Source organism: Globicephala melas, chromosome 8 (assembly GCF_963455315.2).
Source record: "Globicephala melas chromosome 8, mGloMel1.2, whole genome shotgun sequence".
Taxonomy (NCBI): domain Eukaryota; kingdom Metazoa; phylum Chordata; class Mammalia; order Artiodactyla; family Delphinidae; genus Globicephala; species Globicephala melas.
In genome coordinates, this window is record NC_083321.1 from 81,527,200 (window position 1) to 81,554,805 (window position 27,606).

At 36.1% G+C, this 27,606-nt stretch overlaps 1 protein-coding gene across 16 annotated transcripts in view; it reads left to right on the forward strand.

The window, feature by feature from the left end:
• The window catches only part of GRIA4 (glutamate ionotropic receptor AMPA type subunit 4), a 525,267-nt gene that overhangs the window by 123,113 nt on the left and 374,548 nt on the right, over window positions 1-27,606 (forward strand). Inside the window, exon 2 of one of the 16 annotated variants that reach the window (XM_070046189.1) lies at window positions 26,015-26,184. The exons of the other annotated variants lie outside the window; for them this stretch is intronic. The gene's annotated coding sequence lies outside the window, so the exon portion shown is untranslated. The remainder of the gene's footprint in view (window positions 1-26,014; window positions 26,185-27,606) is intronic. 16 annotated transcript variants of the gene reach the window in all.

Sequence of the window (27,606 nt, forward strand, 5' to 3'; positions counted from 1 at the left end):
GAATTGGGGCTTACAAAATCTTCTCCTGAAAGTATCTAACTATCTGAAGGCCTGTTCTGCAAGTTTTTCCCAGAGCACAGAGTGCCTCATTCCTGACCTCCACCCTGAAGTCCTTTCAGGGGGTGTTGAAAGTCAGCAGCTTCAATGGCCATGATTTAATCTTCATAGAGTTAAATAGCAAGTACCAGTTTCCAATTGGCAGGGTCCCTTCATGGTCATAAATTCGACCATGGTTTGGGGGGATATTTCATGACCATTTTGTCCCATGGTGCTAGGAATGCTCATTTCCAAGTCTGACAAAGATTTCACTGATAGGCGACTCAATGTGCTTTTACAGGACTAGGCCTTGCAAGTAGCAAAAATTCTCTGGGCCACCTGTCTTACTAGTCTCTTATGATCCAGGAAAATATTCCCTCTCGTTGCTCCTTTTCACATCTAGAGTTACAATATTACAATCATTGATCTCATATGGGACTATATATCATCATTTTATCAGAGGCTCAGTCATACATTTGGTAATTTAAGAAACAACAATTTTCTGAAACAGGCAATATAGAAAATAATATATCTAGCAGTATTAGTAAGTTCACAATTAAGAATTTAAGTCAAAACCTTCCATTAGGTGTAGCTCAGTATATCCTCAGGTCGTCTGATTAGTCTGTTCTGTACCAATCCTTATCATTAAGGGAAAATATATATTGGCACTGTCCATAAGGTACCCAGCTCACTTTCCTAGTGTTACTAGACTGATTAGCCTTAGAAGGATTTAATTGTTCCCAGCATAAAGGAGCCTCTAAACTTAAATTACCATACCCTGGTGTTAACTACATAAATCCATCCCAAAATTGTGGGAGGTTTTATTTATTGGCTGAAATTTTGCTTGTTGCTCTGATTGAGCTTGAGTAATAGAGGAAAATTCACATTCATGACCAGGGTCAGAGCAAATATTATTAATCAGCTAGGTGAGGGGATCCCACCTAGTAATAGCAGTAGTGGCCTGAATATGACTGTAATTCTCTCTTCTAGAAAAAATTCCCTAACAGCTGGCCAATAAGAGACTTGGAGTGGAGAAAACCACCAAGGTGACCCATAAGGCCTAGAAAGAGTAATTAGCCACAAACCCAACAATTGGATTGATTTTACAACTAACATGGGATCGTGTCCATGATAGGAAAACATTTGATTCATACACAAAGGTACAAAAATTCAAGAAAACATTAAGCAACTGGGAAAAGAAGAACAAAGAAAACCCAAAGTTAGTAGAAGGAAAGAAATCATAAGATGAGAGCAGAAATAAATGAAATAGAAGTGAAGAAAACAATGGAAAAGGTCAACAAAACTAAAAGTTTGTTCTTTAAGAAGATAAACAAAATTGATAAACCTTTAGCCAAACTCATCAAGAAAAAAAGGAGAAGACTCAAATCAATAAAATAGGGGTGAAAAGGGGAGATCACAAATGATGCCACAGAAATACAAAGGATCATAGACTACTATGAGCAACTATATGCCAATAAAATGGACAACCTGAAAGAAATGTATGAATTCTTGGAAAGGTACAACTTTCCAAGACTGAACCAGGAAGAATTAAAAAATATAAACAGACAAATCACAGGTAATGAAATTGAAACTGTAATTAAAAATCTTACAACAAATAAAAGTCCAGGAACAGATGGCTTCACAGGTGAATTTTGTCAAACATTTAGAGAAGAGTTAACAACTATCCTTCTAAAACTCTTCCAAAAAATTGCAGAGGGAGGAACACTCCCAAACTCGTTCTACAAGGCCACCATCACCCTGATACCAAAACCAGACAAAGATACTATAAAAAAAGAAAATTACAGGCCAATATCACTGATGAACATAGATGCAAAAATCCTCAACAAAATACTAGCAAACAGAATCCAATAACACACTAAAAAGATCATACATCATGATCAAGTGGGATTTGTCCTGGGATGCAAGGATTCTTCAGTATACTCAAAACAATCAATGTGATACACAATATTAACAAATTGAAGAATAAAAACCATATGATCATCTCAATAGATGCAGAAAAAGCTTTTGACAAAATTCAACACTCATTAATGATAAAAACTCTCCCAAAAGTGGGCATAGAGGGAACCTACCTCAACATAATAAAGGCCATATATGACAAAACCATAGCAAACATCATTCTCAATGGTGAAAAAGTGAAAGCATTTCCTTTAACATCAGGAGCAAGACAAGGATGACCAGTCTAGCCACTATTATTCAACATAGTTTTGGAAGTCCTAGCCACAACAATCAGAGAAGAAAAAGATATAAAAGGAATCCAAATTGAAAAAAAAGAAGTAAAACTGTTACTGTTTGCCAATGACATGATACTATACATAGGAAATCCTAAAGATGCCACCAGAAAACTACTAGAACTAATCAATGAATTTGGAAAGGTTGCAGGATACAAAATTAATGCACAGAAATCTCTTGCATTCCTGTACACTAACAATGAGGATCAGAAAAAGAAATTAAGGAAACAATTCCATTCACCACTGCAACACAAAGAATAAAATACCTAGAAAGAAACCTACCTGAGGAGGCAAAAGAACTGTACACAGAAAACTATAAAACACTGATGAAAGAAATCAAAGATGACACAGATGGAGGGATATACCATGCTCCTGAATTTGAAGAATCAATATTGTAAAAATGACTATACTACCCAAAGCAATCTACAGATTCAATGCAATCCCTATCAAATTACCTATGACATTTTTCATAGAATTAGAACAAAAAAATTTTACAATTTGTATGGAAACACAAAAGCCCCGATTAGCCAAAGCAATCTTGAGAAAGGAAAATCGTGCTGGAGGAATCAGGCTCCCGGACTTCAGACTATACTGCAAAGCTGCAGTAATCAAGACAGTATGGTACTGGCACAAAAACAGAATTATAGATCAATGGTACAGGACAGAAAACCCAGGGATAAACCCACACACCTATGGTCAACTAATCTATGACAAAGGAGGCAAGAATATACAATGCAGACAATACAACCCCTTCAATAAATGTGGCTGGGAAAACGGGACAACTACATGTAAAAGAATGAAATTAGAACACTACCTAACACCATACACAAAAATAAACTCAAAATGGACTAAAGATCTAAATGTAAGACAGGACACTTTAAAACTCTTAGAGGAAAGCATAGGACCAACACTCTTTGACATAAATCACAGAAGATCTTTTATGATCCACCTCCTAGAGTAATGAAAATAAAAACAAAAATAAGTGAATGCGACCTAATGAAACTTAAAAGCTTTTGCACAACAAAGGAAACCATAGAGAAGACGAAAGGGCAACTCACAGAATGGGAGAAAATATTGGCAAATGAAACAACAGGCAAGGGACTACTCTCCAAAATATACAAATAGCTCATGCAGCTCAATAGCAAAAAAAACAAGCAAACCAATTAAAAAATGAGCGGAAGAGCTAAATAGAAATTTCACCAAAGAAGACATACAGATGGCCAAGAGGCATATGAAAATATGCTCAACAGCGCTAATTATTAGAGAAATGCAAATCAAAACTACAATGAGTTATCACCTCACACTTGTCAGAATGATCATCATCAGAAAATCTACAAACAACAAATGTTGGAGAGGGTGTGGAGAAAAGGAAACCCTCCTGCACTGATGGTGGGTATGTAAATTGATACAGCCATGTGGAGGACAGTATGGAGGTTCCTTAAAAATCTAAAAATAGAACTACCATATGACCCAGCAATCCCACTACTGAGCATATACCCTGAGAAAACCATAATTCAAAAAGACACATGTACCCCTCTGTTCATTGCAGCACTATTTACAATAGCCAGACATGGAAACAACCTAAATGTCCATTGACAGATGAATGGATAAAGAAGATATGGTACATATATATAATGGAATATTACTCAGCCATAACAAGTAATTAAATTGGGTCATTTGTAAAGACGTGGATAGACCTAGAGTCCGTCATACAGAGTGAAGTATGTCAGAAAGAGAAAAACAAGTATTGTATATTAACGCATATATGTGGAAAATAGAAAAATGATACAGATGAACTTATTTGCAGGGCAGCAATAGAAAGGCAGATGTAGTGAACAGACATGTGGACACAGGGGTGGAAGGGGAGAGTGGGATGAATTGAGAGATTAGGTTTGACATAAATACACTACTATGTGTAAAACAGATAGCTAGTGGGAACCTGCTGTATAGCACAGGGAGCTCAGCTTGGTGCTCTGTTATGGCCTAGTTGGGTGTGATGTGGGGGAGAGGTCCAATAGGGAGGGGATGTGTGTATATGTATCGCTGATTCACTTTGCTGTGTGGCAGAAACTAACACAACATTGTAAAGCAACTATACTCCAACAACAACAAAAAAAGGAAACAAAATAAAACATTATAAATGATCGTACAAGTCAGGTCCAGGATCTTGGGCTAGCTGTCTACTTCTGGTGTCGTCTTCTTTTTGTCCTAGTGTGAGTGTAGTTTCTCCTCTGTTTGAGCTTTGTTTTAAGGTGAGTTTGAGGTCAGCAGTCCTCCCTATAGACCAGTCCAATTCAGGGGCCCTTTGTGAGTGGAAATTAATTCAAGAGTCAGTTCCCTTTAGTTTCACTGTGCATGAGCTAGTTAAGAGTACCTGATAAGGGTCCTTCCATCTAAGCTGGAGATAGTCCTTTAAATTATGTCTTTTCCAGTGTGCATAATCCACTGGTTTCAGGTTGTGGGGCATCTGACCTTCATTCAAAGGTAGATTACTGAGATAAGCTTCAGAAACAAACTTAGAGTGTCCTTTAAATAATTCAATTAAACTTTACATTAACATAACATAAAAGCAAGGAACTATCTGGGAGGTGTGTCTTAGTAAATACAGACCTCCATTAACAAAATTAGAATTTAATATTCACTGAAACATAATCTTTTTCTCTCTAAAGTTACCCTTGTTTTTACCAAACATAACCAAATTAAGAGTAATTTGTTTGCAAAATAGTCTGGTTTCAATAAACTTAGCCTACTATACTTGATCATACAGGTGTTTTGCTTGCTGAAACTTTTATAATGAGTCTCAGACTGGACTTTAAAAGACCTCTCAGTACTAGGAAATTCATGCCAAGGGCTTATCACAGATTTCGCCTAACAGATCTAGGTGAATTCATCCCTTTTCAAGGCTCAAAAATACCTGGAGATTTCTGTAACGGTTAGTGAGGTGTCCTTCCTAATTTATCTGATAAAGCTGCTGGGAACATAAGAGATTCCTATCTCTGGAGTGAGCAGATAGAGAAAAAAGATAAATGTTTCAATTCTGCTTATAAAAGTATAATTTACCAAATTACTGTAAGTCATAATAAGTTTGAGGGGAAGGTTTCCTTATACCTGGAAAACACAGATTCAAACTAGTAATTTTTCAGATAGAAGCCATAAAAATTATAACCATATTTACCAGTTCAATCAGTTCTTTTGTTAACTTTTTATGAAGCCATCAGGTTTTTCATTAGAATTCTTCAACTTCTTACACAGTTCAGCATTATGGTCTGAGAGTCAGAAACTTGTATTAATCAAAAAGTCTTTTTTATGAGTCTTCTTGAAGAGGAAGCATTTTTGCGAAGCATTAGAGTGAAACTGTGTCTGTAATGATAAAAGCCTTAAAAAGGCACGTTTAAAATCTGATTACAATGCAATTGAAAAAGAAACTTGGTTTCTGATGTGACATACAACAGTTTAAGATAATAACTAGAATTATGACTGATAACATTTTACCAGGGCATCTCAGAATTTTAGGAATTCCATATAATTACTAGAATATCTATATTAATAACATTTACCTTACAATATAACATAAGAATATTTATTATTCATTAGACAATGCTTCCCATGTAATTTAGCATGCCAAATGAACCTAAGTAGTTTAATATCGCTCTTTGGGATGTTTCAGGGGCCCTTTGAAGCATCCCAAAGTTATCTACAGGTCAAAAGGACTTCATTAGAAATTTTTGTTTTGAATTTAATTTTATTTATTTTTTTATACAGCAGGTTATTTTTAGTTATCTATTTTATAGTTATTAGTGTATATATGTCAATGCCAATCTCTGAATTCATCCCAACACCACCAACCCACCCTGGCTTTGCCCCCTTTGTGTCCATACATTTGTTCTCTACATCTGTGTCTCTATTTCTGCCTTACAAATCGGTTCATCTGTATCATTTTTCTAGATTCCACATATATGTATTAATATATGATATTTGTTTTTCTCTTTCTGACATACTTCAGTCTGTATGACAGTCTCTAGGTCCATCCACATCTCTACAAATGACCCAATTTCATTGCTTGTTATGGCTGAGTAATATTCCATTGTATATATACAACACATCTTCTTTATCCATTTGTCTGTCGATGGGTATTTAGGTTGCTTCCATGACCTAGCTATTGTAAATAGTGCTGCAATGAACATTGGGGTGCATGTGTCTTTTTGAATTATGGTTTTCTCTGGGTATATGCCCAGTAGTGGGATTGCTGGCTCATATGGTAGTACTATTTTTAGTTTTTTAAGGAACCTCCATACTGCCCTCCATAGTGGCTGTATCAATTTACATTCCCACCAACAGTGCAGGAGGGTTTCCTTTTCTCCACACCCTCTCCAACATTTGTTGTTTGTAGATTTTCTGATGATGATCATTCTGACCTGCGTGAGGTGATACCTCATTGTATTTTTGATTTGCATTTCTCTCATAATTAGCGCTGTTGAGCATCTTTTCATGTGCTTATTGGCCATCTGTATGTCTTCTTTGGAGAATTGTCTATTTAGGTCTTCTGCCCATTTTTTAATTGGGTTGTTTTGTTTTTTTAAATATTGAGTTGCTTGAGCTGTTTATATATTTCGGATATTAATCCTTTGTCCGTTGATTCATTTGCAAATATTTTCTCCCATTCTGAGGGTTGTCTTTTCGTCTTGTTTATGGTTTCCTTTGCTGGGCAAACTTTTAAGTTTCACTAGGTCCCATTTGTTTATTTTTGTTTTCACTTCCATTACTCTAGGAGGTGGGTCAAAAAAGATCTTGCTGTGATTTATGTCAAAGGGTGTTCTTCCTATGTTTTCCTCTAAGAGTTTTATAATGTCCAGTCTTACGTTTAGGTCTTTAATCCATTTGGAGTTTACTTTTGTGTATGGTGATAGGGAGTGTTGTAATTTCATTCCTTTACATGTAGCTGTCCAGTTTTCCTGTCACCACTTATTTAAGAGACTGTCTTTTCTCCATTGTATAACCTTGCCTCCTTTGTCATAGATTAGTTGACCATAGGTTCGTGGGTTTATCTCTGGCCTTTCTGTCCTGTCCCATTGATCTATATTTCTGTTTTTGTGCCAGTACCATATTGTTTTGATTACTGTAGCATTGTAGTATCATCTGAATTCAGGGAGTCTGATTCCTCTAGCTCTGTTTTTTTTTTCCTCAAGATTGCTTTGAGTATTTGGGGTCTTTCTTGTTTTCATACAAATTTTAAGATTTTTTATTCTAGTTCTGTAAAAATGCCATTGGTAATTTGATAGAGATTGCATTGAATTTGTAATCGCTTTGGGTAATATAGTCATTTTCACAATATTGATCCTTCCAATCCATAAACATGGTATATCTCTCCATGTGATGGTGTCATCCTTGATTTCTTTCATCAATGTTTTATAGTTTTCTGAGTACAGGTGTTTTACCTCCTTAGGTAGGTTTATTCCCAGGTATTTTATTCTTTTTGTTGCAATAGTGAATGGGATTGTTTCCTTAATTTCTCTTTCTGATCTTCATTGTTAGTGTATAGGACTGCAAGAGACTTCTGTGCATTAAGTTTGTATCTTGCAACTTTACCAAATTCATTGATTAGCTCTAGTAGTTTTCTGGTGGCATCTTTAGGATTTCCTATGTATAGTATCATGTCATCTGCAAACAGTAACAATTTTATTTCTTCTTTTCCAATTTGGATTCCTTTTATTTCTTTTTCTTCTCTGTTTGTTGTGGCTAGGACTTCCAAAGCTATGTTGAATAATAGTGGCAAGAGTGGACATCCTTGTCTTGTTCCTGATATTAGAGGGAATGCTTTCAGCTTTTCACCATTGAGAATGTTGTTTGCTGTTGGTTTCTTGTATATAACCTTTTTTATGTTGAGGTAGGTTCCATCTATGTCCACTTTCTGAAGAGTTTTTATCATAAATTGATGTTGAATTTTGTCAAAAGCTTTTTCTGCATCTATTGAGATGATGATATGTTTTTTATTATTCAATTTGTTAATATGGTGCATCACATTGATTGATTTGCAGATATTGAAGAATCCTTGCATCCTCAGGATAAATCCCATTTCATCATGGTGTATGATCATTTTAATGTGTTGTTGGATTCTGTTTGCTAGATTTTGTTGAGGGTTTTTTCATCTATATTCATCAGTGATATTGGTCTGTAATTTTCTTTTTTTGTAGTATCTTTGTCTGGTTTTGGTATCAGGGTGATGATGGCCTTGTAGAATGAATTTGGGAGTGGTCCCCTCCCTGCAATTGTTTGGAAGTGTTTGAGAAAGATGTATGTTAACTCTTATCTAAATGTTTGATGGAATTCACCTGTGAAGCCATCTGGTCCTGGAGTTTATTTGTTGGAAGACTTTTAATCACAGTTTCAATTTCATTATTGGTCTGTTCATATTTTCTCTTTCTTTCTGCTTTAGTCTTGGAAGGTTATACCTTTGTAAGAATTTGTCCATTATTTCCAGGTTGTCCATTTTATTGTCATAGAGTTGCTTGTATTAGTCTCTTATGATGCTTTGTATTTCTGCAGTGTCCATTGTAACTTCTCCTTTTGCATTTCTAATTTTATTGAGTCCCCTCTTTCTTTTTCTTGATGAGTCTCCCTAAAAGTTTATCAATTTTGTTATCTTCTCAAAGAACCAACTGTTAGTTTTATTGATTTTTTAAATTGTTTTCTTTGTTTCTATTTCATTTATTTCTGCTCTGATTTTTTTATTTCTTTCCTTCTACTAACTTTGGGTTTTGTTTGTTCTTCTTTCTCTAGTTCCCTTAGGTGTGAGGTTAGATTGTTTATTTGAGATTTTTTGTTTCTTGCGGTAGGATTGTACTGCTATAAACTTTTCTCTTAGAACTACTTTTGCTGCATCCCAGAGGTTTTGGATCATTGCGTTTTTGTTCTCATTTGTCTCTAGGTATTTTTTCATTTCCTCTTTGATTTCTTCAGTGATCTCTTGGTTATTTAGTAACGTATTGTTTATCCTTAATGTGTTTTTGTTTTTTATGTCTTTTTACCTGTAATTTATTTCTAATCTCATAGTTTTGCAGTCGGAAAAAATGCTTGATATTATTTCAATTTTCTTAAATTTACTGAGACTTGATTGTGAACCAAGATGTGATCTATCCTGGAGAATGTTCTGTGGGCACTTGAGAAAGTGTAATCTGCTGTTTTCAGATGGAATGCCCTATAAATATCAATTAAATCTCTCTGGTCTATTGTGTCATTTAAAGCTTGCATTTCCTTATTAATTTTCTATCTTGATGATTTGTCCTTTGGTGTAATGAGGTATTAAAGTCCCCCACTATTATTGTGTTACTGTCAATTTCCTCTTTTATAGCTGTTAGCATTTGCCTTACGTATTGAGATGCTCCTATGTTGGGTGCATATATATTTAGAAGTGTTATATCTTCTTCTTGGACTGATCCCTTGATCATTATATAGTGTCCATCCTTGTCTCTTGTAACATTCTTTATTTTAAAGTTTATTTTATCTGATATGAGTACTGCCACCCAGCTTTCTTGTGATTCCCATTTTCATGGAATATGTTTTTCCATCCCCTCACTTTCAGTCTGTATGTGTCCCTAGGTCGGAAGTACGTCTTCTGTAGACAGCATATATATGGGTCTTGTTTTTGTATCCATTCAGCTAGTCTATGTCTTTTGGTTGAAGTGTTTAATCCATTCACATTTAAGGTAATTATAGATATGTATGTTCCTATTACCTTTTTCTTAATTGTTTTGGGTTTGTTTTTGTAAGTCTTTTTCTTCTCTTGTGTTTGCCACTCAGAGAAGTTCCTTTTGCATTTGTTGTAGAGCTGGTTTGGTGGTGCTGAATTCTCTTAGCTTTTCCTTGTCAGTAAAGCTTTTGATTTTTCCATTGAATCTGAATGAGATCCTTACTGGGTAGAGTAATCTTGGTTGTAGGTTCTCCCCTTTCATCACTTTAAATATACTGTGCCATTCCCTTCTGGCTTGTAGAGTTTCTGCTGAGAAATCGGCTGTTGACCTTACGGGAGTTCCCTTGTATGTTATTAATCATTTTTCCCTTGTTGCTTTTAATAATTTTTCTTTGTCTTTAATTTTTGTCAGTTTAATTACTATGTGTCTCAGCATGTTTTTCCTTGGGTTTATCTTGCTGGGGCTCTCTGCACTTCCTGGACTTGGGTGGCTATTTCATTTCCCATGTTGGGGACAGTTTCAAGTATAATCTCTTCAAATATTTTCTCAGGCCCTTTCTCTCTCTCTTCTCCTTCTGTGACCCCTACAGTGTGAATGTTGTTGTGTTTAATGTTGTCCCAGAGGTCTCTTAGGCTGTCTTCATTTCTTTTCATTTCTTTTTCTTTATTGTGTTCCATGGCAGTGATTTCTGCCATTCTGCCTTCCAGGTCACTTATCCGTTCTTCTGCCTCATTTATTCTGCTATTGATTCCTTCTACTGTATTTTTCATTTCAGTTATTGTATTGTTCATCTCTGTTTGTTCTTTAATTCTTCTAGGTGTTTGTTCTTTAATTCTTCTAGGTCTTTGTTTAACATTTCTTGCATCTTCTCGATCTTTGCCTTCATTCTTTTTCTGAGGTCCTGGATCATCTTCACTATCATTTTTCTGAATTCTTTTTCTGGACAGTTGCCTATCTCCACTTCATTTAGTTGTTTTTCTAAGGTTTTATCTTGTTCTTTCATCTGGTACATAGTCCTCTGCCTTTTCATTTGGTCTATCTTTCTGTGAATGTGGTTTTTGTTCCACAGGCTGCAGGAATCTAGTTTTTCTTGCTTCTGCTGTCTGTGCTCTGGTGGATGAGGCTATCTAAGAGGCTTGTGGAAGCTTCCAGATGAGAGGTACTGCGGGTGGGTAGAGCTGGGTGTTGCTCTGGTGGACAGAGCTCAGTAAAACTTTAATCCTCTTGTCTGCTAATGGGTGGGGCTGAGTTCTCTCCCTGTTGGTTGTTTGGCCTGAGGTGACCCAGCACTGGAGCCTATGTGCTCTTTTGTGGTGCGAATGGCAGACTCCAGGAGGGCTCACACCAAGTAGTACTTCCCAGAACTTCTCTTGCCAGTGTCCTTGCCCCCGTGGTGAACCACAGCAACCCCTTGTCTCTGCATTTGACCCTCCAACACTAGCAGATAGGTCTGGTTCAGTCTACTAAGGGGTCACTACTCCTTCCCCCTGGGTCCTGATGCACACACTACTTTGTGTGTGCCCTCCAAAAGTGGTGTCTCTGTCTAGCCCAGTCCTATCGAAGTCATGCAATCAAATCCCACCAGCCTTCAATGTCTGATTATCTGGGAATTCCTCCTCTCATTGCCAGACCCCCAGGTTGGGAAGCCTGATGTGGGGCTCAGAACCTTCACTCCAGTGGGTGAACTTCTGTGGTATAATTGTTCTCCAGTTTGTGAGTTACCCACCCAGAGGTTATGGAATTTGATTTTATTGTGAATGCACCCCTCCTCCTGTCTCACTGAGGCTTCTCCTTTGTTTTTGGATGTGGGGTATTTAGTTTGGTTAGCTCCAGTGTCCTCCTGTCAATGATTGTTCAGCAGTTAGTTTTGATTCCGGTTCTCTCACAAGAGAGAGTGTGCGCACAGCCTTCTACTCCACCACCTAGAACCTATCTATCTCCCTCATTAGAATTTGATTTAGGAAGTTTTGTCAAAAATATCAAAAGGGTTTAGAACAGTCAGTCAGTTAGGATCATAGATCACTGTGAAACAAAAATTATTCACTTAGCCAAAGTAAGAATAAAGGATTTCAAAGGCTAATACAGAACAGATAACATAAAAGGTAAAAAAAACTTAAAATCTGTTATCAAAGGCAGTTCAACATTTTAATAAAACTTGTCCTCTTAACAGAGAGGAAAGCCAAATTCAAATTTTGCCCCAGCTTACTTTTAAAATTCATTTACTCAATTAAATTCATTCTAAACTTAGTCAATCCTGACCATGCACAAAACTCTTTTCTCAGGGTCCACTTTCCACAAATCTTTTTAACACTTTCTGTATTCATCACCATATTTTTCTATCCAAAAACAGCCACCTGTAAGTCAGACCTACTTCCTTTTCCCTTAATAAAATGCAATTTAATTCTTTATACCTTCTTTTGTGAAAACACACATCCTACTTTCTTTAAGCAACCACAAACTGTCCTTTATGTCAGCACTCTGTAGGTTGGTAAACATAAATCCAAATAATAATTCTTTGAAAAAAACGTGCTTTCTTATAGAAAATATCTCAGCGTGACACCAAACATAGTTATTAATAGTTCTAAACCTTTTGTTTCTCTGTAAAAGGAGGCCAATGTTCAGTAATTTATGTGTCAGTATTTATTTTATTCCTAAAAGTTCACTCAAAGTTTTTACCTCATTTGCATTTTATTTCCTTAAAGTTTCTTCATATTGAGTTACTTTCCTTGCTGACAGATTTGTAACAAATACAACAAGATTTTGTTTAACTTATATTAGACCTATGTGTAATAAAATATTATACTTAGTGTTGATGACTCTAAAGACATGTCTATATTAATTAGATTGACAAACTTATACATTAATACCAGATATTAATTTAATACTGAATTTTTCCCAGTTCACATGAACCTGAAATTTATTTAGCTTAATTTCTTTTGTATTTAGAATTGATTGATTTGTAAGCACTTACTTTTTTTAAGCCAATTAAATAGAGCTCATTTACAAATTAACCTCAGCAATATTATTCAAACACAGAGACACATACTGAGACATACATATATCCAGACAGACACGAGAGATCTAACTTCTTTTTCTAAACATAGTCATGAATCAGATGTCACAATATAAAACTCACTAGTTTATAAATAACAGTTGGAATAAGAAAAAATTTTAAAGGCTTCTTCCACTTTTGGTGTTTTTTTCCCCTCAGTCTCAAGAATTAGAGATCATCTAGGTGAGGTAAGTGTTTTTCAAGCCATTTTCAAGTCATTTTTCCATGCCCAACTTAAATAAAGGCCAGGCAAATGTTAGAGCAGAACCTAAGTTTTCCTTTTCTCAGCCCATCTGGCTTAACTGCACTCCTAGAAATGAAGTCCAGCATCCTGGAAACATTATTAGGAGACACCTGAAGGAGATTCAGAGTGTCCTCTGAATTTCCTTTGAATCCTGTGCTTGATGGGATTTTGAGCATACTCTACTCTCCCATGAACCCCTGATTAGACGTTTCTGATCAACCAGGCCCCTTGCACGAGGGGACCCCAATAGGGGACGTTTGGACCATTGCTAGTGCATTGCTAGGGCTGTCCTTGAGCATTGTCGTCTGCTTAAAAGTGGCCAGCCCAATAGGCTGTCCATTACAGTGTGTGGACTACCAAGGCCTGGAGTGAAGGGGGAACTCCTGGAGGAATTAGAGTTGGCCGCAATGGAAAATTCCATGGGGGTCAGGACCAGAGGGCCTGAGGGGTGGGACTGGAAAAGAAAGTGAAGCAGAGAGCAAGAGAAAGCGAGAAAAAGGGAAAGTCAGAGGTCTCAAGCCACAGCTGGGCGAAGCCCACAATTTACCTTGAAGTCCCAGGTTTCAGCACCAAATATGATCTCGGGTAGCCTCGGCCTAAAGCTGCTTGAAGCAGGGTTTCAGTTTCCAGCCAGAGATTGAGGTTGGGCAGCGGCAGTGAGAGCACTGAATCAGGACAAGGCCCTGGCCCGTTAGCTGTGTAGAAATGAATTTCTACATTGAGATCAAAGTAGTGAAGCAAATAAAGTGTTTATTAGGAGGAAAAAGAGTACAGTACCTGTGGATAGACACATGGGCAGGCTCAGAGAGAGAAAGTTGCGCCCTTGTGGTAGTTTGAATCATTTATATGGGGCATGTCTTCTGGGTTTCCTTTGACCAATCATCTGGTTTTGCCTGGTTTTGAGTCTGTATTTGGTATATCTCAGGGTCCTCCCATGTGTGCGTGCACATCTCCTAGCCAAGATGTATTCTAGGGAAAAGTCCTATGGGTAATTGACATCACTTACTATGGGGTGGCGCCCCCTCTCTTTTTGACCTCCAGGGAGTCTTTCTGTGCATGTGTAGTTGGGGAGGTCTTCTTGACTGCGAGGGTGAGGTATATGTGGTCTTTTATTTCTTATCTGGGCGGGGCCCAGCCTCCCCATTATCCTGCTTTTATGGAGAACGAACTTTGCTGTTTGGCCTGGGGCCCATCTATCTCCTACCTCATTTTTACGAGAGTCTGGAAGATCTCACAGGTTGTGATATGACAGAGTACTATTATTCATAAAGATTCATTGGTAGAATCTTCAGAGATAACATATTTGTCTCTCTGAGGGATTCTCAATTTAAAAATGTGTAGGCAACTCTCTTTATAAGAAAATTTGCATACTTTTTACTTCAGTGAGAGAGCAATTTATTAAAAGAAACTTGATAGCAGAGAGTTAAAAAGACCAGTCACCTAAAATAGAATTGATTATTTTCTTACCAAATGATATGCATATTCAAAGTCCTAAATGAGGTCTCTTTTTTGTGTTTGGTGGCAGTGATAACTTTTTTGCCTAGTAAACTAATGTCTCTTGAAAGGAGCTAAAATGGAAGCCTGAGTTTACTGTTAATGCAGGCACTGATGAAAGGAGAGGGAATGCCGTTCCATTCTATTGCTCCCTTGGCAGCTTATTCCTTTGAGCTATCAGTGTATTGAAATGGAAAAGATTTGTGCTTGCTGAAACTCCTAGAGCAGAATTCTTGTCAATTTCAATCAGTGGCCTACTTAGAAATTTGGAACCATAAACGGGACACAAGGTGAACACATGAATGAGCTTACATCACAGGTATGTCTGTTGAGCTCCATATTTGAGCCATTGACTGTGTTGCAGCCTTTATTCTTAAAAAATTTATCTCTCTTTCTCTCTATCTCTCTTACAGTCTCTCTCTCTCTCTCTCAACCTCTTGCTCTCTCTCTGTTTTTTGATATGAAGAATTGACTTTTTGAATTATTTTTAAATTTAAAAGAAAGTCGACTGATAACAGTTTAACTGTATGGCATTTATTTCTAGAACAGACAAGCTGAACCTCTTCAGACATTAGTACCTGGTCTTGGTACCCGATTTTTTAATTTTAAGTTTAGAAAGTGCTATAAAGAGTTTTCGTTTTGGGGCTTCCCTGGTGGCGCAGAGATTGAGAGTCCACCTGCCGATGCAGGGGACACGGGTTCGTGCCCCGGTCTGGGAAGATCCCATATGCCGCGGAGCAGCTAGGCCCGTGAGCCATGGCCGTTGAGCCTGCGAGTCCAGAGCCTGTGCTCCGCAACAGGAGCGGCCATAACAGTGAGAGGCCCACGTACTGCAAAAAAAAAAAAAAAGAAAAAAAAAGAGTCTGTTTTCACCCAAAGGGTAATAATGACTAACAGAATTCTCCATTTTCCCTGCCACTCATTGTGTTTGGTAGAGAGAATTGTGGTTGGTATTAGGAATTATCAAAACGATTAGGTAATTACAGTATAGTTTTCCCCTGAGTCACTATGTTTTGGGAGGTTACGATTCCTGATCTGTTGTGGACATACCTCTTACCAAACCATCGGTCCTTTGTGCACATGTATGCTTTTAAGTTTTGTAAATATTAGAAATAGGTCATTGGAGAATTCTGAGCAGGTAGAAACACATGTATAATTATGAACCACTTTAGAGCAGGAACCGAGTTTATGGAGTCCTCAGGACATGGCACCGTAGGCAGCAGACACATAATAGGCACTCAAAACAGAGTTTATTTTTAAAATAAACATGTATGATCAGTTTATTCTGAAAACTAATGAGGAAGCCCTCATCCCTCATGGGGCTTTTCTTCTTGAGGGCCCTGAGTACAGGGATGTAAATATATACCACAAAGTTTTTGTTTCAATTTTTTATTTTACACATAACTCAGATGGACTTTGGCTAAGTGGGAGGGAGAAAGTCATTGATGGAGAAAAGGAGCCTGACTTGGCATGGGTAATATTCCAAGCAATGACTATTGAAACTATAAATGTGAAGGGTTTCCTGTTCTATATTGTATTTTTCACAGCAAATAACATTCTTTAAAATTGCATTGCTCACATTATTGCCAATTAGTCTTTCACTAAGCATATTTCATCCTCAGATTCCTCATAAGCAGTACTAACTATTGAAATTTATTCTTTATTCTTTATGTGTTCATTTCTTTATTGTGGTAAAATTTACACATAGTGAAATGCACAGATCTTAAGTGTACAATTTAATGAATTTTGATAACTGTATTGATCTCTATACCCCCTATCATTCCAGAAAATTCCTTAATGATTCCTTCCAATCAATCCTCACCCCTACAGACAGCCACTGCTCTGATTTCTTTCACATTGATTATACTTACTTATTCTTAAATTTCATGTAAATGAGTCATATGAAATATACTTTCTATTGCTCAACATAATGTTTATGAGATTCATCCATGTTGTTGAATGTACCATAGCTCATTCTTTTAAATTGCTGAATAGTATTTATACCATGACTTTATTCTGTTGATGGGCATTTGGATTGTTTCCAGTTTGGGTGATTATTAATAAACCTACTACTTTTGTACAAATCTTTCAGTAGACATGTTCTTTCATTTGTCTAGGGGCTAGAATTGCTGGAATGCAGGGTAGGTGTATTTTTAACTTCATAAGGAACAAACAATTTTCTGAAGTGGTTGTACTATTTTACACTCCCATCAGCAATATATGAACATTTCAGTTGTTCCTTTACTTAATATATATGTCAATCAGAGAGGTCCCTAATTATTTTTTTTAAATATTTTTTATTTAGGTAACATTGATTTATAACATTATGTAAGTTTCACATATGCAACATTATATTTCTACTTCTGTGTACACTACAGTGTGCTTATCACCGACAACTTAGTTGTATTAGTCACCATACAATTGATCTCCTTTACCCATTTCACCCTCCCCCCCCTTCCCCTCAGATAACCACTACTCTGTTCTCTGTATCTATGTGTTTGTTTTTGTTTGGTTTGATTTGTTCATTTATTTTGTTTTTTGTTTGTATTTTTTTATATTTTACATACAAATGAAATCATATGTTATTTGTCTTTCTCTGTCTGACTTACCAAAATGAAAATACAACCTACTGAATGGAAGAAGATATTTGCAAATCATATATCTGATAAAGGATTAACATCCAAAATATATAAAGAGTTCACACAACGCAACAAGAAAAAAACAAACAACCCAATTAAAAAGATGGACAGAGGAGCTGAATAGACATTTTTCAAAAAATACATACAGATGGCCTACTGGCACATGAAAAGATGTTCAACATCACTAGTTATTGAATATCACTAGTTATTAGGGAAATGCAAATCAAAACCACAATGCGATAATACCCCATGGTATTCATGAATACCATGAATACCTCATGGTATATATGAGGTATATATTATGGTATGTATTATTAATGTTGCAAAGCACTGTAAAAAGTGCGGCAGATAGATCCCTGCAGAAGGTCTAGCCCTAGTGGGTTTTACAATCAAACAGAAAAGAAAAATGTAATTAAACAAGCAATTGCACAAATTATTTGTGCAATTATTAATCCTGACCTTCATAATTTTCTACCTTCTGCCTGGAGCATTTTGCCCTCAGCTATTCCCACAGCAAACTAAATATTATCCTCCCAATCATTAATATTGGACATGGAACACTAAAACAGCCCAAGATAAACTGCACTAGAAATGTTGGGGAAAGCTTTGGTCTTGAGCTCAAAGACCATTTACACTTTGAAGAAGAGCCAGTCATTATCTTCAAACATTCAAAATAAAGCTTTTTTTTCCTAATTATAAAAGTAATGAATGTTTTGTTTGTTTGTTTTTTGTTTTTGAAATTATTATTTTTTTTACATCTTTATTGGAGTATAATTGCTTTACAATGGTGTGTTAGTTTCTGCTTTACAACAAAAACGTAATGAATGTTGATCATAGTAAACTTGATATGAGCTCGAAATTATAAGAGAATATATAAAAATTTCATTTACTTTTCTCTCAAAGACAACTTTTCTTGATATCTTGGCACATATTTTCCTACTCTACCAATTTGAAATCATATTGTATATTCAACTGTGAAATTTTTCAATATTGGGAAATTAGGTAGTTTACAGTTTCCCTATACTGATGAAATCATATTACAACCAAACCAATATTATAATTTACACACTTAGAATTTGTCACTTCTATAAGTCAACTTATTTAAAAATACTATTTCTTCTTTTAAATGATTTTCACTTAATTAAATATTAAAACTGTTAGAGATATAATAGCTCAGTTTTAATTACCCCACAGTTCAATTCCAGGAAGAAAACAAATGGACACTCAAATGTGTCAATGAATAAGGTTGAAGAGATAGACTTTTACTTAAAAAAGAAAGAGGGGGAGAAAACCCTCCTAATTATGCACAAATATCTCAGCAGTGAGCAATCATGAGAAAGGAAATGCTGGAAAAGTACTTGACATTTAAATGTCATTTTAATCAAATTATGCAATTTTTAAAATGTAGTTGAGTGTAATGGGCTCTTTAAATTGTTTAAACCATGTTTTTTTCTAAAATGGTCCAAGAGCATTTAGTTGCCTAAACTGTGTTTCTAAATTATATCCTTAAAGAATGACTGACTGAACTACATCATTACACTTTTAAAATAAAAATATAAATTTAAATTTTACATTTCTCAAGAATAAAATATATCAACATATCTAGTAAACAATAATGATTTGTTAGCTTTTATGATAAATTAATAAGATGATTTTCCAAAGAACAAATTAGAGAGTTAGGATATGTAAATTCTAAGAAAAAATATTCACACTATGAGGAAGAAAGGATATCAGATTCTTACTTCCTACTAATTTTATTTACCTTGTTGTTAATAGCAATTAATCTTAACCTCAACTCCCTTATCCTCCCTAATCTGGACCATTCACTGGATAGAAAATTAATAATTATGTTAGATTTCCCAATATATCAATTTTTAGCAGAACTATGAGAAATGGGTAGAAAATGATCAGAAAATATCTCAAGGAAATGTTGACTCAGTTTGGCCCCCAAACTCAATAAAATTTGAGCTCTGGATTGAACACTAATGATACAGAGATAGCTTTTTCTCTCTAGCTTGACCATCAAATGTAATTCCTATGTTGTTTGGGAAAAATAAAACTCTGTGTTTGATCACACATTGTCGTCACAAAAATAATAAAGAGGATGTCTGTAGGTGCAATTAAGAGCACTAGATTTAGAAATCAATGTCACTTTGACTGTCAACTCTACTATTTATTTCTGTGAGTTTGGACAAATCTTTCCTCTCTGAACATTAGTTTCCTCATTTGTAAAATATGAATAATCGATACTTTATTGGATTTCTATGAGGATTAAATATGATAATACATATAAAGTAATTAGAACAGTGCTTGAACAATTTAAGTACTCAATAAATATTAGCTATTTCTAACAGTGTTCTTAGTAGCAAGCAATGGAAACTAATTCTAGCTCACTTAAGTCAAAAGCTAATTCATTAAAAATTTACTAAGTACTTCCCAGAATTGCCAGGAGGACTGGTTAACTAGATCCAAGAACAAGGCACGAACATTGCACAAATTGACCACAAAATGGTCCAGTGAGGACACGTGTATCATTGCCTGGCTTCAGCCCTGCACACAACATATAGCCTCTTGCACCAGGCTTAGGACATAAACCTGACTGCCACCACAGAAGGCATCCTGTGGTTGCTACTTCAGGATGCTTTGATTAGCAAAATACAGATCATGAGCTGTGTCAGAATCTCATCATGAGTTAGAAACCACATGATTTATTTGCTAGGGGTGGGGGGGTGGGGAATTAATGTAAAGAATCATTAGTAGAATGAAGTTAAGTACTAAAAGGCATGCAAGAGGACTCCAACATGTCCAAAATTAGCAAATGCAAAAGAATAGCTACAATCCTAGGCTGAGGAAGAGTGAACAATAAGAATTAAAGACTAGGAGAAGATTCCCTGTCAAGGGAAGAAATTCAGACTTCTGTGAAGAGAGTGTACCTACCATAGGAAATTACAGCCTGCAGGAGGCAAACCTGCAGGAAGTCTCAGGCCAATCCTGGTTTCTAGAAATGGCCAGAGAAGATCTGATGAGTAGAGGGTTCGAGCTCGCAGAATCAGATCTTCAGAAGCATTTGAAACTGTTATTGTTTGGAGGGTGTGATACCTACCAGGCCTTCCCCAATGAATAGAAATTGAATAGAGACCAGGTAAGAAATTCAGACAAGGCTTTATTGGGGCCCCTGTTGCAGCAGGGGGCAAGCTTGTTTCTTATATGGTGTAAGGGTAGAGGTGTGTCCAGGGGTCGGGCCAGAGAGGTGGCTTAGGTGTTTTGCCTACCCCTTAGGTGGTGTTGACTGCAGGGGGCATGCTCAGTACCTTGCTTTTGCTCCCAATACTTTGTTTTTGCTCCTGGCTCTTCAGAAGTGGCAGCAGTTTTTTGGTCTTTTGTATCTTTTTGTCCATAATTTGCCCCAACTGCACATGCACACAGTTATTTTTAGTCCCATATAGTTTCTTTGTATTTTGTTTGTCCAGGTGGAAGCATTGCAGCACTGCAACAAAGGGTCCTAGGTCCCAGCCTGTCTCACGTGTACAGGTTTATAGAACAGCTGTGTGTTGCTAGAGTATTCTAGTGGGCTGGAGAAGCTTGGAAGTCTCTGGTGAGGAGAGTGTGGCCTGGGGATGTTGCTGGAGCTCCTCAGAGGGAGCTGCTGTATTCCTGCATGGAAAAGTAATAATGGAGGACCAAACCCTAAAGCCAATATCTGCCTGCTACTACCACCTTGTGCCCTCTGTGATGAAGCCTCACATTCCACCAGCTGGCAATAGAAAATATTCGCATGATCTAGCACCAGTGCCCCGGTCCGGGAAGATCCCACATGCCGCGGAGTGGCTGGGCCCGTGAGCCATGGCTGCTGAGCCTGCGCGTCCGGAGCCTGTGCTCCGCAACGGGAGAGGCCACACCAGTGAGAGGCCCGCGTACCGAAAAAAAAAAAAAAAAAAAAAAACCACAAATCATAGTACTTTACTGTCCTACTTCCAAATAGGAGAGTGGCTTCCCATTGCACTTAGGATAAAGTCCAAAATCCACACTGTTCTTACACTGTTCTCCAAGACCTGGCTTTGTACTTGCTCTTCAGCCTTATAGCTTACCATTTCCCCACCCTCTGTAGGAGGGGAAACAAAATAGTCTTTCTTTAGTTTCTTTATAGCTCTTTGCAGTTTTCATTTGTTGTATCTGAAAAAGTTTTTCCTCACCTTATGACTGACATACTCCTAGTTAACACTCATTAAATATGCATCCTTTACTCCTCTCCTCTTTTAAAAGCATTTATTCCATTTGTCATCATTTGTTCAGTGTAAGAGTAGGGATCACATGTGAATTATTTAGCGGGGTGTCCCCCAGCACCTAGAACATTGTGAAACTCAAAATAGATGCTTAATACTGTTGAATGAATATTCTAGCCCTGATGGAATTAAATACTGTTACATAAATGTCTAATTTTGCATATTCTCAAAATTATAGAACATATTTTACTTATTTTTATTTTCCCAGCCCCTAATAGAGGACCTGAAACATAATATGCAAATCAATCATTATATGCTGAATTAATATATGGCTACCTCATCCACAAATTATTATTCAAAATAATTCACTTTTATATTTTCTAAATATAAAAAATATAACTTCTAAACGTAAAAAAATTATAAAACTTTTAATATAAAACGTCCTAAGAAATTTTACCCATGACATCTGCAAGCATTCTCAGAAAAGAAAAATCAAGTTGCAAAAACAAAAATCTGCCTAGGGCTTCCCTGGTGGCGCAGTGGTTGAGAGTCCGCCTGCCGATGCAGGGGACACGGGTTCGTGCTCCGGTCCGGGAGGATCGCACGTGCCGCGGAGCGGCTGGGCCCGTGAGCCACGGCCGCTGAGCCTGCGCGTCCGGAGCCTATGCTCTGCAACGGGAGAGGCCACAACAGTGAGAGGCCCGCGTATCGCAAAAAAAAAAAAAAAAAAAAAAAAAAAATCTGCCTAAAGACTCAATATAGTGCACTATGGCTTATATGTCTGTTTGCCTGTAAGTGAATAGAAGAAATAAGCAACTCATTTTGTCTTGATCAGCAGAAGAAAAAGAACAGTTTACACAAAATGAAGCACTGATTAAATATTTGAGTAATTAAAAGGTACTCAGACCCATAATGAAAATCTACAGAAGTATCTGGCAGACTCTCTGAGCTCAATGATTTCATGAAATATAGTTTAACACCATGACACAAGACAGTGTACACTTTCCTTTCTCGCAGAGCTCCCTGACTTACCAGTAACAAATAATACACTCTATAAAATTTAAATATCTATTAATTCATGTTAGCATCTTGTTACTGTTTCTCTCATTTGGATGGACTTTTGACTTGTACTGTTTGTCTAAGCTAAGGATGTCTGCTTTGCTTTGTCAGTGTCCAGAGGCCATAGGAAAGCAACTGTGTAACAGGAATTCACTTTCCTCCTTCACAAAGGAGATAGTTCATCAGGGTAGTCTCTAAGGTCTCTTCCAGTCACCAAATTCCATAATCTAGGAAAGATATTTTCTCTTTGGCGCTGGAAATATACACACTTAAATACTTATACATACTTTTTAATACTGACAATAAACAGCTCAAATTTAAGAGCACCAGGTTAAAAAACACTGTGAAGATCATAAAATTTAGTTTGGCAATATATTGTCAAACCTAAATGAACAGAGGACAGCAATAGTCCCAGAAAACTGTCAGTTCTAGGAATTATGCTGACCACAAATAAAAGTTGTCCTGACCCAGTCTACAATAAATAATGTTTCAATTGTTGGCCAACATTTAAAAACGAGCAGATTACTCACAAATATTCATATTTAAATATTTTGTCAAAAATTCTGAATTCCCAGCCACATTGAGCCATTAATCCCTCTTGCCACAATTACATGGAGATGAGAGTGGCTAGCCCCCTTAAATGGGCAAGTCCTCTCAAGTTCATTGCTGACGTCACCACACTTCCCTGTTTCACCCATCCACATTCCCCACCTAGCACCTGCAGTGGTTGAATTTTGCAGTTGTCATTTAGAGGACCTTAATGTTAGGTGAATAAACAGGTGGCTGGAGAGCCAAACTGAAAAAAACATTTATTATTGTGCACTTCTCTAAAAACATGGTTGGTTATGTTAGAAAACTATTGTGTCTGAAAAGTTCATGATTTTTCAGAAAACTGTGGATCTTAGTGTTATATAATTTCTGAAATCTCTTTTCTTTCGTAGCGTACCAAATAAGTTGTTTAGAAAAATTTTAGAATCTCCCTGTGTACTATATCTTACAGTATACATGTCTGTCAGTCTCTTCAACCCTTGACCTAAATTTCTTTATATACATAATGAAATCTCATATTGCATAATTTATTTTCCTTTGGATAGAATGAATAAACTTCTCTTCATTTTATTGGCTAAGAAACAGATGTACATAAATTTCAATTTTTTTCAAAAGTCTGTGTTCTAATATAAAGTCTGATTGTTTGGTCATGAGGGATTTTAACTATTCTAAGAATAGTTATTAGAAAAAATGTTATTTTAGTATAAAAGCAAGGAAATAAATATTCAAGCTTTAATGCTTTTAAAAGTATTGTGATTGTAGTGATTACTATACTAAGGCATATTCTAATTTCTCAAAACCCAAAAGTGTTTTCTATTTTCATTACACACACACTCAGACACACACACAAACACAGTCAAAGCAAATTGTAAATAATATTCTTTGAATAATAAATCATAGTTTAATATCATAGGGAATGAAATAGCATTTTTATTAGACACCATTCTGTTCTATAATATCCTAATAGCTTAGAGCAAAGCAGTAAAGTGCTTTATACATCAGAGTTTATTTAACTATGAAAACTTTGGAAATGGTTCTGAGAACTCAAAAAGCTTAAAAATATAACTTTGACTGAAAAAGTAACTAGAGTGGCTCATTGTTTCTATTTTGTGTTTTCCTTCTCAGTGTACAGTCCAGATGTTTGACAATTGTTCTTAAAATTTGATTATAGACAAAATAATGTATCACAACACACAATTAAACCAACCATTTTATGATATTTACTAACATCTGACTACTGGCTCTAATATTATATTCTAGAACGGGAAAAATATTTTAGTAGATGTTTTTATAGATGAACCAACTAAACCATGCAAATGTTTAGTATTTCCATCTAGTCATTGTTACTTGTAAATTCTCTTTCAGGATTTTGTGCAGGGTGTTTTAGAAATGCACAATTACAAAAAAAAATTGAAACAGTGGATACTGCAATCTTACTTGTCTGAGTTATGTATGTGTTTGTCCTTTTTAAATTGACAGCTAAAATTTGGTTTGCTTTAATAAGTGGCTTTTTAACACAACATCAGTTTTCCATAATCCTGTAAGACCTACTTCTTTTTCCATGAAGTATAAGTACATTTATCGTGCCTCTTCCAGTAGTATAGGGGTATAATGGCCAAAATCCCTTCAGCAGAGCAGAATGGAAGAAGTGCTTCACCAGCGATTTTCTTTTCAAGCAGTAGAGTAGAATAAGCATGAACTTTGGAATCAGACTTGGGTTAAAAATTGCTCTTTCCCCACTTAGATGTAAAATTGTATACAAGTTATATAACTTTACCTAATTTCATTTTTAAAAAAGGAAAAGAAAAATGAGAATAATGCATAACTTGCAGGGTTGTAGAAAGTTTGAATGAGATAATGAATATAAAATGACTATTATTACAGAGCCTGACACACAATAGTTTAATAATTGTCAAGTTGTCTTCCCTTTCCCTTCTTCAGCTAGCTGTCTGGATGGCTCCCTCATGCTTGGAACATGACATTAGAACATTTGTACATGTATCCTTAGCCTAAAGCACAGAGCAGGCAGTCCCATTAAAAGTATGTAAGCTGCGGGACTTCCCTGCTGGTCCAGTGGTTAAGACTTTGCCTTCCCATGCAGGGGGTACGGGTTCGATCCCAAGTCAGACAGCCACATGCCTCACGGCCAAAAAACCAAAACATAAAACAGAAGCAGTATTGTAACAAATTCAATACAGGCTTAAAAAAAAAAAGGTTCACATCAAAAAAAAAAAAAATCTTAAAAAATAGTATGTAAGCTGTGAGCTCCAAACAAGCTGTGTGTAAATTAACTTTGGTAAAATTGTGTCATCTTAAATACAATGAGGCATAATTATACTTTGTGCAAACACAATTTTACATGTTAGATTTGCTTGAAATGGCTGCTTGCTTCATTCAAAATATTAGTTAGGGCCAAATATCTTAATGAATCACAAATACCTTTCACACATAACCTCTTCTTTGTGTCCATTGATTTGGTTATTCATTCAGCAAATATTTGCTGACCACCAACTATGTGCCAAGAACTATGCTGGCTGCTGGAGGAAAAAAGGTGCCAGGATCCTTGCTGCCACAGAATTATGTCTAGTAGTACCAACAGACATTAAACAAATGTCACAAATTCTGCATCTAAAATAAGTGATGACATTTCAGTTATTCAGGAAGCATAATATTCATGAGAACAATTTCTAAAACCCACTCAAATATCTGGCAAATATTATTCCATTCCATTTTTAATTGATGTTATCCACCACTTCCATGATGTATTTAAATGCTTTTCAGGAAGACAGCTGTGTCTCCTCTGATGAAGAAAAGCTTTCAACGTATTATTTAAGATCCTTGAAAAAGTGTTTCTCCAGCATAAGAAGAATCTACTGAAATTATGCAACCGAGTTATATGGTATAAAATACAGATGATGAATCAAATTTTTCCATTAAGGAGCCACTTAAAGGTAAAAATATACTCCAGATCCTTGAATGCTAAACAGTAAATCACTGGTTGCCCTTCCTTCTACACTTTCTTCATGATTGGAAGTTGACAAATAAAGAACCAAACATACTTGCTATGATTTAGGTGCTTTTTAGAATTGGTTTCTTCCTCTCCTTTCACCTTCTTTCCTTCTAAAGGTTCACTTGTTGGAGTCCTTCAGTTATATATTAGTAGCGTAAAAGAAAGATATGATCTTCACACCACCCAAACTATTGCCAAGGAAGCTACCTTACACTGAATGGAATCTTGTTTCTCATGCTGAATATTGCAAATAGGCTTCTGCTTATTCCTTTATAGGCCTTGAAAGAAAAATGAGCCATGTGTTTCCATTACAATGGCCTGACTGCAGAAAGAAATGTGCAAACAAGTCTGTATGATTTTACTAAGCTTTCAATTAGTTTAATTTAGAATTTAAATCTTCTTTCTAGCTGAGACACCATAAAACTGAAGGGGAGCATGTACAGGGTTGTACAAGTGCAGCCCATGATTATATTTCATTGTGATCTTTGATGGCCTTGTGCAGAGCATCTTCAGAGAAGACATTTCTGAGAAAGTGAAAGAACTTAATTGTGGTATAATTAAGGTGAAATATTTTTGTGTAATTTGCATTTCAACTTGTCATTTATGGTGAAGAACTTCAGTAACTTTATGTACTGTAGCTACCCACCATTTAGACATCTAAGAAAATTAGCTTTTATATATTAATAACCTATAATAATGCCTTAAAGGCATAAATTAATGAATTCTGGGTCCAGCATGCACTACCTACCATCTGATTTAGCCTGTTCAAATTTGACTATGAGGAGCTTATCATTTTAACAGCAAATAATTGGAGAAAGAGGAAGATGCTTAATGAATACTTTCTGACTTTTTAAAGATTTCATATAAACTGTTAGTGTTTTAAGGGAAATTATTTTAAAGATCCAGATGGGTGATAATATTTCTTTTAGAAGAAAAATAAATGGCAGAATTCTAAAAATTAACAGGTAGAAATTAGATGAACTCATGGTGGAAAACAGTAGTCAGGAAAGTCTAGGACCAGGAGCTGTGCAGGATGAGGTTCAGAAGAGGTTGCAGGACCAGGAATTAATAGAATTTCACCAGCAGCTCCAGAATCTATGCTGCTGGGTGAACTCATAGCCTCATCATCTTCTAGGTAGTGAAAATTAAATGCATAAAAATGAAATTATAACATCGCTCTGATAAAAATATGAAATAAAAAAGTATGTTTTTTTCAATTGTGAAGGAGAGGATTGTCCTATTACTTGAATTTTAAATTGTTAAAAAATTAATATATAATTTTGACTACAATCGGTTTCCTTATATAGAATCATTAAATTTCTATGTCATAATAGCTGGCAGTTTTCAGAGACTAAAATTTAAT